Source organism: Bos indicus, chromosome 7 (assembly GCF_029378745.1).
Source record: "Bos indicus isolate NIAB-ARS_2022 breed Sahiwal x Tharparkar chromosome 7, NIAB-ARS_B.indTharparkar_mat_pri_1.0, whole genome shotgun sequence".
In the NCBI taxonomy this organism is placed as follows: domain Eukaryota; kingdom Metazoa; phylum Chordata; class Mammalia; order Artiodactyla; family Bovidae; genus Bos; species Bos indicus.
The window spans coordinates 47957555-47978041 of NC_091766.1; positions in this window are offsets into that span (position 1 = coordinate 47957555).

Here is a 20487-nt window from a genome sequence, read left to right on the forward strand (position 1 = left end):
ACCTAATTTGAGGTAACTAAAACTCAGAGAAGGCAGATTTTTCAGGTTTTCCTCTTGTGTGGAATGGAGGGAGGGCATGAGTTGATCATGATATATATGTCTGGATGCTCCAGCAGATGACTGGAAAACATACTGTTCTCATTTGTTAGTATTTTCATTTTTTTTTCTTTTATTATGACAGAAATTTATTAACTCATTGCTTAATCATCCACCATATACAGGCTGATCCTTTTTTGTCTGAACTATCTGAGAGTTAATTGCAGACTTCTTGAAGCTTCTATATTTGTTGTTGTTCAGTCACTCAGTCATGTCCAACTCTTTCTGACCCCATGGACTGCAGCACGCCAAACTTCCCTGTCCTTCGCCATCTCCCCGAGTTTGCTCAAATTCATATATATTGAGTCAGTGATGGCATCCAACCATCTCATCCTCTGTCACCCCTTCTCTTCCTGCCTTCTATCTTTCCCAGCATCAGGGTCTTTTCAGATGTCAGTTCTTCACATCAGGTGGCTAAAGTATTGGAACTTCAGCTTCAGCATCAGTCCTTTCAATGAATATTCAGGGTTGATTTCCCTTAGGATTGACTGGTTTGCTCTCCTTGCTGTTCAGGGATTCTCAAGAGTCTTCTCCAGCACCACAGATCAAAGGTATCAGTTCTTCTGCCCTCAGCCTTTTTATTGTCCAGTTCTCACGTCTGTACATGACTACTGAAAAAACCATAGCTTTGACTATATGGACGTTTGTAGGCAAAGTAATGTCTCCTTTTAATACTCCTTTTAGGTTTGTCATTGCTTTTCCTCCAAGAAGCAAGTGTCTTAATTTCATGGCTGCAGTCACCCTCCACAGTGATTTTGGACCCCAAGAACATAAAGTATGTCACTGTTTCCATTGTTTTCCCATCTATTTGCCATGAAGTGATGGGACTGTCATCAAAGATCATGTCATCAAAGATGACATGATCTTTGTTTTTTGAATGTTGAGTTTTAAGCCAGGTTTTTCACACTACTGTTTCACCTTCATCAAGAGGCTTTTTAGTTCCTCTTCACTTTCTGCCATAAAGATGGTGTCATCTGCATATCTGAGGTTATTGATATTTCTCCCGGCAGTGCTGATTCCAGCTTGTGATTCATCCAGTTCAGCATTTTGCATGATGTGTTCTGCATATAAGTTAAATAAGCAGAGTGACAATATACAGATTTGACATACTTTTTTCCCAATTTTAAATGAATCAGTTATTGCATTCCCACCAACAATGCAAGAGTGTTCCCTTTTCTCCATACCGTCTCCAGCATTTATTGTTTGTAGGCTTTTTGATGATGGCCATTCTGACCGGTGTGAGGTGATATCTCATTGCGGTTTTGATTTTCATTTCTCTAATAATGAGCAGTGTTAAGAATCTTTTCATGTGTTTGTTAGCCATCTGTATGTCTTTCTATTTAGGTCTTTTTCCCACTTTTTGATTCGGTTGTTTGTTCTTCTGGCATTGTGTTGTATGAGCTGCTTGTTTATTTTGGAAAATAATCCTTTGTCAGTTGTTTCATTTGCTATTATTTTCTCCCATTCTGAGGGCTGTCTTTTCACCTTGCTTATAGTTTCCTTTGCTGTGCAAAAGCTTTTAAGTTTAATCAGGTCCCATTTGCTTTTGTTTTTATTTCCATTACTCTGGGAGGTGGGTCGTAGAGGATCTTGCTTTGATTTATCCCATTGAGTGTTCTGCCTATGTTTTCCTCTAAGAGTTTTATAGTTTCTGGTCTTACATGTAGGTCTTTAATCCATTTTATCTTTGTGTATAGTGTTAGGAAGTATTCTAATTTCATTCTTTTACATGGGGCTGTCCAGTTTTCCCAGCACCATTTACCGAAGAGGCTGTCTTAGCCCCATTGTATATTCTTGCCTCCTTTCTCAAAATTAATGTACCCATAGGTGCATGGGTTTATTTCTGGGCTTTCTATCTTGTTCCATTGGTCTATATTTCTGTTTTTGTGCAAGTATCATACTGTCTTGATAACTGTAGCTTTGTAGTATAACCTGAAGTCAGGAAGGTTGATTCCTCCAGCTTCATTCTTCTTTCTCAAGACTGCTTTGGCTATTTGGGGTCTTTTGTGTTTCCATATGAATTGTGAAATTTTTTGTTCTAGTTCTGTGAAAAATGTCATTGGTAATTTGATAGGGATCACATTGAATCTGTAGATTGCATTTGGTAGTATAGTCATTTTCACAATATTGATTCTTCCTACCCAGGAACATGGAATATCTCTCCATTTGTTTATGTTGTCTGATTTCTTTCATCAGTGTCTTATAATTTTCTGCGTACAGTTCTTTTGTCTCCTTAGGTAAGTTTATTGCTAGATAGTTAATTATTTTTGTTGAAATGGCAAATAGGATTGATTCCTTAATTTTGCTTTCTGACTTTTCATTGTTATTATATAGAAATGCAAGTGATTTCTGTGTATTGATTTTGTATCCTGCAACTTTGCTAAATCCACTGATTAGCTCTAGTGATTTTCTGATACTCTCTTTAGGGTTTTCTGTGTATAGTATGTCATCTGCAAACAGTGAGAGCTTTACTTCTTTTTTGATCTGGAGTCCTTTTATTTCTTTTTCTTCTCTGATTGCTGTATCTAGGACTTCCAGAACTATGTTGAATAATAGTGGTGAAAGTGGACACCCTTGTGTTGTTCCTGATCTTAGGGGGAATGCTTTCAGTTTTTCACCATTGAGAATAATGTTTGCTGTAGGCTTATCATATATGGCCTTTACTATATTGAGGTAGGTTCCTTCTATTCCCACTTTTTGAAGAGTTTTAATCATAAATGGGTGATGAATTTTGTCAAAGGCTTTTTCTGCATCTATTGAGATAATATGGTTGTGATCTTTAAATTTGTTAATATGGTGTATCACATTGACTTACATATATTGAAGAATCCTTGCATTCCTGGAATCAGTTCAGTTCAGTCTCTCAGTCATGTCTGACTCTCTGTGACCCCATGGACTGCGGCACCCCAGGCCTCCCTGTTTATCACCAACTCCCGGAGTTTTCTCAGACTCATATCCATTGAGTCAGTGATGCCATCCAACCGTCTCAGCCTCTGTCGTCCCCTTCTCCTCCCGCCTTCAATCTTTCCCAGAATAATGGTCTTTTCAAATGAGTCAGTTCTTCGCATCAGGTGGCCAAAGTATTAAGCCCAACTTGATCATGGTGTGTGAGCTTTTTGATGTGTTCCTGAATTCTGTTTGCTAAAATTTTGTTGAGGATTTTTGCATCTATGTTCATCAGTGATATTGGCCTGCAGTTTTCTTTTTTTGTGTTATCTTTGTCTGGTTTTGGTATCAGGGTGATGGTAGCCTTGTAGAATGAGTTTGGAAGTGTTCCTTCCTCTGGAATTTTTTGAAAGAGTTTTAGAAGGATAGGCATTAGCTCTTCTCTAAATGTTTGATAGAATTCTCCTGCGAAGCCATCTGGTTCTGGGCTTTTGTTTTTTGGGAGATTTTTGATCACAGCTTCAGTTTCAGTGCTTGTAATTGGGTTGCTCATAATTTCCATTTCTTCCAGGTTCAGTCTTAAAGATTGATCTTTTCTAAGAATCTGTCCATTTCTTCCAGGTGATCTTTGCTTTCTTAAAGCTGACTTTCAAGCCAGCTTTTTCACTCTCCTCTTTTACCCTCATCCAGAGACTCTAATTCCTCTTCACTTTCTGCCTTTAGAGTGATATCATCTGCATATCTGAGGTTGTTGATATTTCTCCTGGCAATCTTAATTCTGGCTTGTGCCCAGCACAAGCACAAATGATGTATTTACTCATTTGTTCAAATCTACAAAACATAAAAATAAATAGTCTCAGAGGGATGGTACAGGGAGAGAGGAGGGTTCAGGATGGGGAACGCGTGTATACCTGTGGCAGATTCATGTTGATATATGGCAAAACCAATACAATATTGTAAAGTTAAAAATAAAATATTTAAAAAAAATAAAAATTTAAAAAAGTCTCAGTTGTTAAATACCACTACCAACAACAAACCTCCTAAATAAAATCAAGATTTCTTTGCTGTTCTTTTTGTCTGTAGAATAAACCTCAGTGAAGGTGTTGGAGTAATGTGTTCAAATTTTACTTGAACAAATATCATTTATCTTTTGAATAATTTGATATTTATTTGATATAGAGAAAGGATAACTTAACTTTTTATATTAAATTTTATCCTTCTTCCCATCCTGGTTAATATATTTTGATTGTTTGAACATGTAAACATAGAATCTAAGAAAAGCTATATAAAAATATATACTCAAAGATGTCCCAATTCTTCTCTCACTCTGGCACCCTATTCCCACACATTTTCTCTGGGTTAATTAGGGAACTAATTTCATTAGTTTTTGGTTTGTTTATCCTTCTAGTATTTCTTTTTGCAAAAATAGCAGACTCACATTTTCTTATACTAATTTTTTTTTAACTAAGGAATAAAATACTATATATAATCTTATGCACATAGCTTCTTTCCACTTAAAGATATGTATTCTGAAGATCACTCCATATTAGTTCATAAATAGCCTCCTTGTTTATTTTTGCAATGCATAGTACTTCATTATGTGAGTGTATAATAGTTTATTAAACCAAAAGTCCAAAAATGAGCATTTAATTCATTTCCAAGTGTTTTGGTATAATAGATAATGCCTCACTGAATATTCTTGCTCACATGCCGTTTGTTTCTTTTTTTATATTGTTGTTGTTATTCAGTCGCTCAGTCGTGTCTGACTCTTTGCAACCCCATGAACTGTAGCATGCCAGGCTTTGCTGTCCTTCACCATTTCCCAGAGCTTGCTCAAACTCATGTCCATTGAGTTGGTGATGCCATCCAACCATCTCATCCTCTGTTGTCCCCTTCTCCTCCTGCCTTCAATCTTTCCCAGCATCAGGGTCTTTTCCAGTGAGTCAGTCCTTCACATCAGGTACCTAAAGTATGGGAGATTCAGCTTCATCGTCAGTCCTTCCAATGAATTATTCAGGGTTGATTTCCTTTGGGATTGACTGGCTTGATCTCCTTGCTGTTCAAGAGACTCTCAAGAGTCTCTTCCAACATCACAGTTTGAAAGCATTTGTTCTTCAGCACTCAGCCTTCTTTATGGTTCAACTCTCACATCCATACATGGCTACTGGAAAAACCATAACTTTGACTGTATGGACCTTTGTCAGCAAAGTAATGTCTTATATGCCGTCTATGTTTGTCATAGCTTTCCTTCCAAGTGTCTTTTAATTTCATGGCTGCAGTCACCATCTGCAGTGATTTTGGAGCCCCCCAAAATATATTATTGGGTATAAATATTTTTTATATTATTGGGTATACATCTTTAGGGTAAGTTCCTAGAGGCTGGGTTTTTCAGGTTTTATTTTTTTCATTTGGCATGAACAATTAGACTATATTGAAAGCAGATTTTATTATGTTTTTTGTATTGTGGAGGTACGGGGAAGAATATAAGAATATTTTGGTTATGTAAAATTAAGAAAACTGAGGCAATGAGGAACCAACCTCTTAAGTGTAATAATAAAAGTTTAACTTAGCTATTGCAGATCTCCATCAGGAGGCAGGCCTAAAATTGGAAGTAATGAGGAAACTAGATTTATTCTCACTCTGGACCTCAAAATAAACAAAAAGCTGGGGACCAACATGGCTGCGATGCTCTCAACTCTGTGAATGCCATGTTTATGGAATAGAAATTGAATAGAATGCCCCAGGAATTATGGCATGTTACATCCTGGGCACTTGGACTGTCAGTTCAGTTCAGTTGAGTCCCCCAGTCATGTCCAACTCTTGGCGACCTCATGGACTGCTGCATGCCAGGCCTCCCTGTCCATCACCAATTCCCGGAGTTTACTCAAACTCATGTCCGTCGAGTTGGTGATGCCATCCATCACTCTCCTCTTTGACTTTTATCATGAGGCTCTTTAGTTCTTCTTTGCTTTCTGCCATAAGGGTGGTGTCATCTGCATATCTGAGGCTATTGATATTTCTCCCAGCAATTGTGATTCTAGCTTATGTGTCATCCAGCCCAGTGTTTCTCATGACGTACTTTGCATATAAGTCAAATAAGCAGGGCGACAATATACAGCCTTGACGTACTCCTTTCCTTATTTGGAACCAGTCTGTTGTTCCGTGTCTAGTTCTAACTGCTGCTTCCTGACCTGCATAGAGATTTTTCAAGAGGCAGGTCAGGTAGTCTGTATTTCCATCTTTTGAAGAATTTTCCAGTTTGTTGCGATCTACACAGTCAAAGGCTTTGACATAGTCAATCAAACAGAAGTAGATGATTTTCTGGAGCTCTCTTGCTTTTTTGATGATCCAACAGATGTTAGCAATTTGATCTCTGGTTGTTCTGCCTTTTCTAAAACCAGCTTGAACATCTGGAAGTTCACGGTTCACGTACTGTTGGAGCCTGGCTTGGAGAATTTTGAGCATTATTTTACTAGCGTGTGAGATGAGTGCAATTGTGCAGTAGTTTGACCATTCTTTGGCATTGCCTTTCTTTGAGATTGGAATGAAAACTGACTTTTCCAGTCCTGTGGCCATTGCTGAGCTTTCCAAATTTGCTGGCATATTGAGTGCAGCACTTTCACGGCATCATCTTTTAGGATTTGAAATAGCTCAACTGGAATTCCATCACCTCCACTAGCTTTGTTCGTAGTGATGCTTCCTAGGGCCCACTTGACTTCGCTTTCCAGGATGTCTGGCTCTAGGTGAGTGATCACACCATTGTGATTATCTGGGTCGTGAAGATCTTTTTTGTATAGTTCTACTGTGTATTGTTGCCACCTCTTCTTAATATCTTCTGCTTCTGTTAGGTCCATACCACTTCTGTCCTTTATTGTGCCAATCTTTGCATGAAATATTCCCTTGGTATCTCTAATTTTCTTGAGAGATCTCCATTCTATTGTTTTCCTCTATTTCTTTGCACTGAAAACTGAAGAAGGCTTTCTTATCTCTCCTTGCTATTCTTTGGAACTTTTCATTCAGATGCTTATATCTTTCCTTTTCTCCTTTGCCTTTCGCTTCTCTTCTTTGTAAGGCCTCCTCAGTCAACCATTTTGCCTTTTGGCATTTCTTCTTCTTGGGGATGGTCTTGATCCCTGCCTCCTGTACAGTGTCAGGAACCTCTGAACATAGTTTTTCAGACACTCTGTCTATCAGATCTAATCCCTTGAATCTATTTGTCACTTCCACTCTATAATCATGAGGGATTTGATTTAGGTCATACCTGAATGGTCTAGTGGTTTTCCCTACTTTCTTCAATTTAAGTCTGAATTTGGCAATAAGGAGTTCATGGTCTGAGCTACAGTCAACTCCTAGTCTTGTTTTTGCTGACTGTATAGAGCTTCTCCATCTTTGGCTGCAAAAACTATAATCAATCTGATTTCAGTGTTGACCATCTGGTGATGTCCATGTGTAGAGTCTTCTCTTGTGTTGTTGGAAGAGGGTGTTTGCTATGACCGTTGCATTCTCTTGGCAAAGCTCTATTAGCCTTTGCTCTACTTCATTCTATCCAAGGCCAAATTTGCCTGTTACTCCAGGTATCTCTTGACTTCCTACTTTTGCATTCCAGTCCCTATAATGAAAAGAACATCTTTTGGGGGTGTAAGTTCTAGAAGGTCTTATAGGTCTTCATAGAATCTTTCAAGTTCAGCTTCTTCAGCATTACTGGTTGGGTCATAGATTTGGATTACTGTGATATTGAACTTGGACTGAGGGACAGAGGTATTCAGATGATTGAAGAGCCTCACTAAGGACTGGAGAAATAGGAGCATCGGATGGCATCAGCAATAGAAATCTGTTTTAGAGTGATTGTATGGATTCCACTCCATTCAACCCACATTATTTGGCACACACTGTACACAAGGTTCTGAAGGATTCTTGGAAAGCAAGCTCTCAATGTGTTACCAACTATTTGCCCTAGACTGTACTATTCACTGGGCTTCCCCCGTGGCTCAGTGGTAAAGAATTCACCTACAAGGCAGGCATCACAGGAGATGCAGTTTCAATTGCTGGGTTGGGAAGATCCCAGGGAATGGCAACCCACTCTAGTATTCTTGCTCGGAGAATCCCATGGACAGAGGAGACTGGAGGGCTACAGTCTATAGAGTTGCAAAAATCAGACACAACTGAAGTGACTTCACTCGCACACATGTAGTATTCATTATTTAAGTTCATGTTAACAGGTTTGTAGAGAGGTTGTATCAGTATCCCCCTTTCATAGATGGGGAATCTGAAATTCTAAGTGGTTCATGTATGTCAGATCAACCTATTTCTGAATTCTGTACAGCTTCTTACCAGCTTTGTGATCTTCAGTAAATAAGATAATCTGAGACTCAGTCTTCTCATCTATAAAAAGGGAAGAATAACAGGAAAATTGGCAACATAATCTAGAGAAGCCTGGTGCCATCAGCATCTGTATCACCTGACAACTTTTTGGAAATGCCTGTTCTTGGATTCCATCTCAGATCAAGAATCTCAGAGAGTGGGTTTAGCAGTCTGCCAGAAGAGCTTTAAGAAACTGCGAAGCTCTGTGTTGACCTCCAAGGGAGGAAGACATCAGTATTGGGGAAGTGATGGAGGGAAGAAGTTGATGACCTGCTGGGTGAGAATTGAAAGGGACACATCATTTCAGCTGGAAACATTCAAAACATCATTATTTCGAAATTGCTGAGCAAATTCAACGACTGGTATTGCTGTGCTAATGTGTTAATAATAATTCTGCAGTTAGAAACAAGACCAGGCTGTTAGCATTCAAGGCCACTTAAATTTTAAAGAGTCATTTTATGGAAAGTTTTAATTAGCTCTGGATTGTAACTAACATTCTCTTTAAAACTGTGGTGGGCGTTTGATTAGGTCTACTTTCCAGTGGATGGAAATTAGAGCTGGATTTTACTCATTCCTCTGCCTTTGGGCCAAAGCAGTTCATCTTCTCTGCCTCAGCTTGAGCTCCATGTAGCCAGGCATTGTGCCCATCAGAGGATTCAGACCTGCGTGTCCCCTTGTTCTCTGTGCAAAGGAGAAGGGTACCAAAGCCACTCAAGGGTGAAGTTTGTTCCGACCTTCATCTACAGCCCCTGCCTGTTTCCTCTCTCAGTTTATATTCTTTCTCCTAAAGCCTACTTGCCCTGCCTGATTTTTAGGACAGTCTTCTGGGTACAGATGCACATTCCAGCTTCATGCTATGCCTTCACCTGCCTTCAAAAACCCTGCTGAGATGTGTGAGCCCAGCTCTGTTCACTCTCTTTTGCAGCATGGTGAGGTGGGACCAACATGAACAGGGACTGGCTTGTGGACTTATGTTTCTAAACTGACTTTGACACATATATATACTTGAGGTTTTTTCATCTCTCACGCTCAGTTTCCTCATCAGTAAAATGGAGATAAAATATCTTTGCTGTGAGGATTAGAGATGAGGAGCGATTGTTACCATCATCATCCCATCACTGCCAGTCATTCTGCCATTTAGTTGTGTTCTGCCTGTGTCCTTTTCAAATTACTTTTTGGAATCTTCCCTTCAAACCCTGAGGGCAAGGACATGGCTTACTTCTTTGAAGTCCCTTTTACTGCTCCCCTACCCTAATCTCTCCTATGGTAATCACATGTTTGCATTGATTGGGAGCCTCACAGCAAATGAGCACCCTTGTTACAGGTGGAAATGGGGTTATTGCAAGTAGCTGGGTTCATGATCAAGTGTAAACCGGCAAGCCAGTCCCTGTTCATGTTGGTCCCACCTCACCATGCTGCAAAAAGAGGGTAAACAGAGCTGGGCTCGCACATCTCAGCAGGGTTTTCGAAGGCAGGTGAAGGCATAGCATGAAGCTGGAATGTGCATCTGTACCCAGAAGACTGTCCTAAAAGTCAGGCAGGGCAAGTAGGCTTTAGGAGAAAGAATATAAACTGAGAGAGGAAACAGGCAGGGGCTGTAGATGAAGGTCTGAATAAACTCAAACAGAGAGAAAAATAATCAAGTTTAAGATCTGGAACTTTAAGAACCTCGCTGACTAGCAGTACAGGAAGCTCAGCTCTGAGGGCAGATTGGTGCAGTTCTGGAACCTGCCTGATATTTGAGGGTCTGGGAAGCTCACAGAAAGTCCAGAGATTGAGAGGGGTGGGGTGAATCTCACCCACATCTATGACTGGGCAGCAGGGAGCAGAGTCAAACAGGGGGAATCAGCCAGCAGGAAATGGTGTGTCTGCAGACTGTGGTCCCAAAGGGGATCTCAGGGCTTTGCCTGGCAGAATAGAAGGGGGAAAACCAGAAAGGAACTGGAGAGTATGCAATGGCCATCCTTCAGTTTCTTCCAGGTGGTGAACCACTTCCTACCTTACAACTATCTTTCTATCTCTTTCTGGCCACATGCCTGTTTCAAATGTGGCTATGAGTTCCTTGCGACCCAGAGCTCTGATTTCTTATATTCTAAAGTTTGGGTCCCTATCCTGTGCCTCACCACAGTAGAGAAGCTAAGCCAAAATATGCAGAAAATGTGGTCTTTGGAATTAACCAGACCCAATTTGAATTCAGGCTGTAGCATCTACCAACCTCGTTATGTTGACAAAGTCTCCTTATGTCTTGGCCTCAGTTTCTTATCCAAAAAGCGGACAAAATAAGGCTTATCTTCCATCTGTGAGGTTTCTTTATTAAGGCACAGTTAGTGTATTGCCTGCTCAATTAATGGTAGTTACTTGGTTCTCAGTCCCACCAGTGGCTCTGATTAAATCTTGGCCTAGAAGATTCAGTGAATTGTGCAGGAGATGACAAACTAACTCCAAGTGTCTAAGGCTCTTCTTTTTTTTTTTTCCCCAGCTAATTTAGTCCAGCCATCTTCAGCTAATTCAATCATTTCTCATTCACCAGTGGATAAATTGTCCTCATCATAGGCTTAACCATGCAGCTAATATGGTTTGGAGAGAGATTGATTAACAAAGCCATAATTGAAGCTCAATAAGTGAGATAAATCCAAATGTCTGTAAGATCAACCAGAGTCCAGAGCTGACCATTGGCAATATTCAGTTACCCAATTCATTTAACAGTATTTCAGCAAATACTTATTGTGTGTCTATTTCATGCATGTCAAGCTTAGGACTATCTCCTTTGTCAAAGTTGGATATTAAGGGAATGCCAACTCAGCCATGCTAGAAAAGACCTTGATGCTGGGAAAGTCTGAGGGAAGGAGGGAAGGGGACAACAAAGGATGAGATGGTTGGATGGCATCACCAATTCAAAGGACATGAGTTTGAGCAAACTTTGGGAAATAGTGAAGGACAGGGAAACCTGGCATGCTAGTTCATTGAGTCACAAAGAGTCAGATGTGACTTAGTGAACAACAGCTCAGCCATGGTCAGTCTGAGTAGACTATAATTAGGAAAAATGACCACTGTGGAGGTCAGAGGTACAGCAGAAAGTTTAAGGCAAGTCAGAAAATGGAGACTAGCTGAAAAAGGGACCAGAAGGTGGGCTCAAGAGGCCATAAAGAGTCAGCCCAAAGGTCCAGAGGTAGTTCTCTTCCACCAGAGGTGAGGAACAGAGCAGAAATTGGAGACACAGGGATCTGAGAGTGATCAGGCTGAGACCAATGTCTCTGCATGTGGTGGGTAGGTGAAGGCTGGGATTAGAAGGTGAAAGAGACTTCTCGTATATTCTGATGGGAGAAATGTGTGTTGGTGCATGCTGGAATAAGTGCATGTGGCTTACAGGGATGAAACAAACCACAGATTTGTTAGACTCAATGTAAAATGCTACATTCTCAAGTCAAATATGAGCTGTTGGTTTTATAGTTGTAAGCCTATTTGTCCTTCCCACTAAGAGTAGGGAACTGCACAGATAAGCAAGTATGTGTCTGTTTTCTTGGACTTTAATTGTGGTCTCGGCACTAAGTCCATGTCATTTAAATTTACCACACATCATATCTTCTGAGCTGTGCCATCTCACACACTTGCTCAGCTTGCTGAGGTCAGATTCCCAGGCATTGGGAGTATGACTTTTCCAGTAGGCACAATAGCACTGTGTAGGCTAGTAGAAGTCTTTACTCAGTGTCCACTTAATTGTCTGATTCATATTGGGCTTATCGCCCTTTTCTTAATAAAAATGTTTGCCAGTCTTCATCCTTACCCTGGCACCTCTGTACCCTCTGCCGGCTATGGCTGAAAACAGAGATGGAGTGAGAGACTCTGTATCTTCCCTGGATGCTTTTAGACAGATCCTTTATCGCCTCTCTCCATTTCCATGAAAACAGCTCAGATAAGGACTATTTGAATTTCCATTCATTTTCTTCCCTCTTCTGTAATAGGTTGATGTTCTCATGTTTCAGCCTTTGAGTGAATTTGCTCCAAATGTTAGCTAACAGAGCCTATATCACCCACCTAGGATCTTTATTTCTTGGGTTCTTTGTCCTTCCTCAGAAGGATGTGTGTCGTGTAAAGAAAATAGTGGATTGTGTGATACCAAATTTCTCTCTATTTGCAGTTCTGGAAACTAAGGTTCCAGAAAACATAACAGTTTAGGGAAGTGTCAACAAATATTCCATGGGCAAATACCCAATTGAATGCAGAATTCCGGAGAAGAGCAAGGAGAGATAAGAAAGCCTTAATTAAGTGAACAATGCAAAGAAATAGAGGAAAACAATAGAATGGGAAAGACTAGAAGTCTCTTCAAGAAAAAGGGAATATTTCATGCAAAGATGGGCACAATAAAGGACAGAAAAAACAAAAATCTAACAGGAGCAGAAGAGATTAAGAAGAGGTAAGAAGAGTTGGCAAGATACACAGAATAACTATACAAGAAAGGTCTTAATGACCCAGCTAAACATGATGGTGTAGTCAGTTCACCTACAGCCATACATCTTAGAGTGTGAAATCAAGTGGGCCTTTCATTACTATGAACAAAGTTAGTGGAGGTAATGGAATTCCAGCTGAGCTATTTCAAATCCTAAAAGATGATGCTGTTAAAGTGTTGCACTCAGTATGCCAGCAAATTTGGAAAACTCACCAGTGGCCACAGGACTAGAAAGGACCATTTTCATTCCAATTCCAAAGAAGAGCAATGCCAAAGAATGTTCTAACTACTGTACAATTGTGTTCATTTCACATGTTGGTAAGGTGGCAAGGTAATGCTCAAAATTCTTCAAGCTAGGCTTCAACAGTACATGAACCAAGAAGTTGCAGATGTACAAGCTGGATTTAGAAAAGACAGAAGAACTAGAGATCAAATTGCCAACATCCATTGGATCATAGAAAAGCAACGGCAGTCCAAAAATACATTGATTCATTGATTATGTTAAAACATTTGTGTGGATCATAGCAAACTGTGGAAAATTATTAAAGAGATGAGAATATCATACCAACTTACCTGTTTCCTGAGGAACCTGTATGCAGGTCCAGAAGCAACTGTTAGAACTGACATGGGACAATGGACTCATTCAAAACTGGGAAAGGTGTAAGTACATCGAGGCTGCATATTGTCACTCTTCTTGTTTACTTATATGTAGAGCACAGCATGCAAAATGCCAGACTGGATGATTCACAAGCTGGAAACAGGATTGCTGGGAGAAATATCAATAACCTCAGATATGCAGATGATACCATTCTAATGGCATAAGGAGGAACTAAAGAGCCTCTTGATGAAAGTCAAAGAGGAGAGTGGTAAAGCTGGCTTACAACTCAAGATTCAAAAAACCAAGATGATGGCATCTGGTCCCATCACTTCTTGGCAAATAGATGGGGAAAATGTGGAAATAGTGACCGATTTTATTTTCTTAGGCTCCAAAATCACTGTGTATGGTGACTGTAGACATGAAATCTTGCTGTTTGCTCCTTGGAAGAAAAGCTATGACAAATCTAGACAGTGTACTAAAAGGCAGAGACATCACTTTTTTTTTTTTTTTTTGGTCTAGTGTTTTTCCCTAATTTATTCAATATAAGCCTGAATTTTGCAATAAAGAGCTCTTGATCTGAGCCACAGTCAGATTTAGGTCTCGTTTTTGCTGACTGTATAGAGCTTCTCTATCTTCAGCTGAGAAGAACGCAGTCAGCCTGATTTCTGTGTTGGCCATCTGGTGATGTCTATGTATAGAGTCATCTCTTGTGTTGTTGGAAGAGGGTGTTTACTATGACCAGTGTGTTCTCTTGGTAAAACTCTGCTAGCCTTTGTCCTGCTTTGTTTTGTACTCCAAAGCCAATCTTGCCTATTACACCAAGTATCTCTTGACTTCCTACTTTTGCATTCCAATCCTCTGCGATGAAAAGGACATCTTTTTTTTTTTTTTTGGTGTTAGTTCTAGCAGGTCTTGCCAGTCTTCATAGAACCATTCAACTTCATCTCCTTTGGCATTAATAGGTGGGGCATAGACTTGGATTACTGTGGTGTTGAATGGTTTGCCTTGGAAATGAACTGAGATAATTCTGTCATTTTTGAGATTGCCCCCAAGTATTGCATTTTGGACTCTCTTGTTAACTATGAGGGCTACTCCATTTAATCTAAGGGATTCTTGCCTACAATAGTAGGTATAATGGGCATCTGAATTAAATTCTCCCATTCCTATCCATTTTAGTTCACTAATTCCTAAAATGTTGATATTCACTCCTGCCATCTCCCTCTTCACCATGTCCAATTTACCTTGATTCATGGACCTAGCATTCCAGATTCCTATGCAATATTGTTCTTTACAGCATCGGACTTTATTTTCACCACCAGACACATCCACAGCTGAGCATCATTTCTACTTTGGTCCAGCCTCTTCATTCCTTCTGAAGTTATTTCTCCAGCATATTGGACACCTACCGTCCTGGGGGAAATTGCTGTCATCTTTATTTAGCTCTAACTATGAAGGTTACACAGCTTAGAAGAAGCTTCTCTACAGGAACATTGTGTGCTCCCATCAGATGTGTGATACCAGCCATGGTACCAGTGTCACCTATCTAATATTTTGAAGTGAGAATGTACTTTCTCTTCCAAGTCATCTGTCATGGAGAGCTTGAGGGGTAGAAAAACAGCAGTATGCTTTCCTTGTGGTTCTAACCAGTGGGTGGGCATATGAACTCCTTTGGTGTGCACCTTAACCCCTTTGCTTTGAGTTGGAGGACCTTTCCTTGCACAGAGAACATGTTGACTCTCTTATTAGTTAATTATTTAAGTTGGCCCCATGACCCTTCCCTCTCAAGGTCTGAAAGCCACTCCTACATTCTTGTTTCTCGGCTCATGTACTTCTAAAGTTTTTAGAATGTATTTTTAGAACAAGTATGCTTATAAGTAGGTTTTTGACATTTTCAAATATTAGAATTGGAGCATATTTTTTTCTGTATCAAATGCACAATGGCAGAATGTACCCTTAATTTCAAGGAGACTCATTGAAAACTTCCATCTTGATGCATAATTACCACGAGTCAAAGTGGTCATGATTAGTCAGTCAAGCCTCACAATTAAAATCCTCTGTTTGATGAACTTCTGAAATAAAATGCCATTATCATCTAAAACCTCAATAATCTATGATAATGAGGCTCTCGATTAATTCTTTTGTTCTTCACAAAAAGATTAATAATGTTCATATTTTTTTTAAGTATCAACATCTGCAAGAGGCAAACCATATAAACCATATGTAACTAATCTCTTCCAAAGGGAGCAAGAAACAGATTTTGGCATATGTTTTATGGACAGCTAGTATTGCCCTACAATAATTGTTCATGCTAATTATCTTTCTTGAATTGATTACGTTTGCAATAAATTATTATCTTTATGATTATTGTTAGTTTCAGGAAAATGTTCAAGAAATAAATGGTGGTTAGTATAAATGACCTTGCACTAAGCTAGTATTTCAGATAAATGCCACATTAAGTGGATAATTGCTGTGATCTGATTTTTACCCTTCACAGCTACTTCTGGTCTAGCTGCTGCTTTAGAAATCCTGAGCACCCAGGTGGAATTCTACAAGTATTAAGAATACATTTGAACAGCTTAGATAAGTCATTAAGTTTATGTGGAATATTGTCCTGGACATTATCATGACTTTAACTTAGGTGGCCACTAGTGACTATAGTGATGACCTTTATTTGTTCCAAGGTAATGATCCATCATGAAAGCCAAGGACAGATTATATCTTCATTTACCTATAGGGCCCATGGCTAAAAATACAATATGTGTGTTTGTGCTCAGTCGTGTCTTACTCTTTACAACCCCGTGGACTGTAGCCCACCAGGTTCCTCTGTCTTTGGTATTTTCCAGGCAAGAATACTGGAGTGGGTTGCCATGTCCTTTTCCAGGGGATCTTCCTGACCCAGGGATTGAATACACCTCTGTTGTATTACAGGCAGATTCTTTACCACTGAGCCATGAGGGAAGCCAAAAATGTAATAGACTAGGGCCTTCCTGATGGCTCAGATGGTAAAGAATCCACCTGCAATGCGGGAGACCAGGATTTGATCCCTGGATTGGGAAGATCCCCTGGAGGAGGGCATGGCAACCCACTCCAGTATTCTTGCCTGGAGAATCCCTCATGGGCAGAGGAGCCTGGTGGGCTACAGTCCATGGGATCGCAAAGAGTCAGACAGGACTGAGCAACTAAGCACACACAGGGCAATGTTTGGTCATCTCCCTATATAAACTCTCCCAATGTTCATAGTCTTTATGATCAATAAGATCTTCTTTTATAGTAATCGAAATTTATTTTTCATCATGTTTCATCCTTGGTTGCAAAAACAACTAGGAACTAGGTGCTCAAACTCTTATCAATCATTGATAGGCCACTGAAAAAGAGTAACTACTTATAGAGGAACATGATCCACATGAATGCATCTCAGTCATCTCAATCACGTCTGACTCTATGTAGCCCCATGGACTGTAGCCCACCAGGCTTCTCTGTCAATGGGATTATTGTGGTAAGAATACTGGAATTGGCTGCCGTTTCCTCCTCCAGAGGATCTTCCCAAGCCAGGGATTGAACCCTTGGCTCCTGTGACTCCTGCATTGGCAGGCAAATTCTTTACCACTGAGCCTCCTGGGAAGCCCCATGATCCACATAGCTAACAACACATATTGATTCCCTACAGCATGCAGACCCTTGCATGCTTTTGTTACAGAAACAATTCATGAAGTAATCAAGTACAAATTGGGTATAAGCTAAATATCTGGATTTACTTTCAGCAAAATTAGCCAACGATCCTAATATTTCTTAGTATTACTTGGTATTAATTATATATAGCATAATATATAATATATATATCAGACTTTCCAGGTGGCACTATTGATAAAGAACCTGCTTGCCAATGCAGGAGAAAGGAGAGACTCGGGTTCGATCCCTGGGTCAGGAAGATCCCCTGCGGAAGGGTTTGGCAACACACTCCAGTATTGTTTCCTGAAGAATCCGATGGACAGAGTGGAGCCCATCCATGGGGTCATAAAGAGTCAGACATGACTTAAGCAACTTAACACACACACACATAATATATGTTACTTGGTAATATTCTTAGTATTATATCCGTAATATACCACTGCTGCTGCTGCTGCTAAGTCGCTTCAGTCCTGTCGGACTCTGTGTGACCCCATAGATGGCAGCCCAACAGGCTCCCCTGTCCCTGGGATTTTCCAGGCAAAAAAACTGGAGTGAGTTGCCATTTCCTTCTCCAATGCATGAAAGTGAAAAGTGAAAGTGAAATCGCTTAGTCGTGTCCAGCTCTTAGTGACCCTATGGACTGCAGCCTACCAGGCTTCTCTGCCCATGGGATTTTCCAGGCAAGAGTACTAGCACAGCAGTTTCCAACAAATCAGTCAGCCATTCTTTTGCTGGTTCCTGCAGAGCACAGTTGTGAATAAGACATCCATTTCACCTGAGCAGTCTTCTGAGGGATATGAAGCAGATAATAGCAAAAAAAAAAAAGTCAGTACATTACAGGGTTATTGTGTGGTTAGACTATGGGAGGTCCATGGAACTGGAAGATCATAGAGAGATGCACCTAGCCTAGCAGGAGTGACAGAAGATGTGTGGTAGAAATGACATCACGGTCAAGTTCTGAGTGGTGAACAGGATTCAAGAGAACTCAAGTGAGCTGGGTGAGGACTGGGAAGGCACATAGAGAGTGGGTTCTGGGTTCTTGACAATGAGAGCATGTACATAAGTTCCGAAGGCCAGCAAGAGTATGGCATGCTTTGAGAACAATACTGGATGTTAGTTCAGTGGGGCTGGACCATCAGGTGCAGATAGTAGCTGAGCCTGCAGAGCTGGAAGTTTGGCTTTTGCACTGAAGGTAAGGAGAGCCATTACAGTGTTGGGAGGGGAGGGATGTGCTCAGACATGAATGTTAGAAACGTATTGAGATAGCAGCGTGAACTGCCATGGGGGGAGTTGCTGGAAATATAACCTAGGACGAAGAATGGCCCACTCCAGACACTCTTGCCTTTCCATGTTCCCTGCAAGTAAAAGCCCATCCGGGAACCAAGCTAACAGTTGAACAGGATTTTCAATTATTCTGGAGCAATGCTATAATCTACTTCCTATGAGAAGAATGCTGTTTGCCATGGCTGAAAATGCTCAATTGGTAGTTCTCTGGGAGAAAGTACTCAATTTGCAAAAATTTAAATACCCACAGAGTAAAAACAAAAGCAGCTAATAAGAAATATGTCACTGAAATTGAACAGAAGCTAGAAAAGTCCAATTTCTTGTTTTATTTTATCTTTTCAAAAGCTTGGTTCCACAGCCATTTACCCATGTTATCATTCATCCTTTGTATCATTAGCACTTGGGAAAATGCCTGAAACTGTCACCATGAGACAGGCAACATGTAGAAACTAGAAATGCAGTTTAGGGAAATTAGAAAATAAAACTCTTAAGGAGAGAGTTGAACGTTTCATTAAACATAAAGATGATGCTAAAAAAAAAAATCCTTCCTGACTTCAAGACTTGCTGGCTACTGAAATGTCATCGCCAATTAGGTCTCTTTTGCATGCTCTGTGGTGCAAAACCAATTATTCTGACAGTGTCTTCAGAACACAGAGATCACTGATTTGGGCAGGCAAAGCAAGGGCCAGTTTTGAACCAGACATATATTAAAGCAGGTACCCGTTTTATAAAAGAAAGGCATTGCTAATCATTCATTCATGCCAGTACAGATCATACACAATGCAGGGGGCCCAATGGAGGCAGGCAGTTCCAGAACTGGATATGGGCCGTGCATGTAGAAAGCTTAGTTATAGTTGATTAAAAGTGTTACGTCGTGGCCTTAAATGGCAGAAACAAAGTGGAAAGTAGTCATGTCAATAGAGAGTGTGCTTTCATTAAAAGTAGGTGAGAAATATGGCATGGGGCAGGAGTAGTGACTAGAAGTAAGAGGAAAAACATAGTTAATACTTTCCTGAACCAGACCCTGTATTTAGTGTGTATATGTCTTATCTTGGGGCTTTGCTGGTAGCTCAGACAGTAAAGAATCTGCCTGCAATGCAGGAAATCTGGGTTTGATCACTGAGTCGGGAAGATCCCCTGGAGAAGGAAATGGCAACCCACTCCAGTATTCATGCCTGGAAAATCCCATGGACAGAAGAGCCTGGTGGGCTACAGTCCATGGGGTCGCAAAGAGTCAGACAGGACTGAAGTGACTAGCACAACAAAACGACAACAATATCCCACCTTAGAAATGGATATCACATGATAGGGATGCAATTACTTATCTTTTAATATGAGGGAAGTAAGACTTAGAGTCAATGGTTTACTGGCCCTGGGACTTTGGTTTCTGTTAGCACTGGGGATCACCCTGGACTTCATGGTACATCATTTTATTTCTACTTTACTCTGAAACTAGAGGTCTCAGGGTAAAGACGAGATACAATTTTGGTTTCAGAATTTTGTAAATTTCATTAGGTCAAGGAACCATGAGAATTCCTTGTATATTCTTCAAAGAGTAAGACAGAGGGCAAGAAGCATGGAGCTAACTCCAAGAAGCATGGAGTTATAGGGTCTCTTCTGGTATTGTACCAGCATGGGCAGTTCAAATAATGAGACTCTCAATATGCCAAGGAAGGCTTCTTAGAAGAGGTGAAGGCCATAGCTGGACTTTTGAAAGTAGGACCTGGACAAAAGAATACAAGGGAATCCTTGGAAAGGAAGAGAGCTGAGGAAATAAAACCAATCCTGGGCCTGCTGGAAGGGCAACATGGATTCCAGTTCAGATAACTGAGAAACGACTTCACTGTACCAGTGTCTGACTTGAGGTGAGGAAACCAGGAAATAACACCATGAAGGTTGTACACTAGAGATCTGCGCTTTGGGAGTTGGGAAGACACATGATTTTTGGTTAAGTTTTTTTTTTTTTTTTAATGTGGACTACTTTTAAAGTTTTTATTGAATTTGTTACAATAGTTTCTGTGTTATGTTTTGATTTTGTGGCCATGAAGCATGTGGAATCTTAGCTCCCCAACCAGGGATTGAACCCACATCCCATTCATTGGAAGGCAAAGTCTTAACTATTAGACTGCCATAGAAGCCCCAAGAG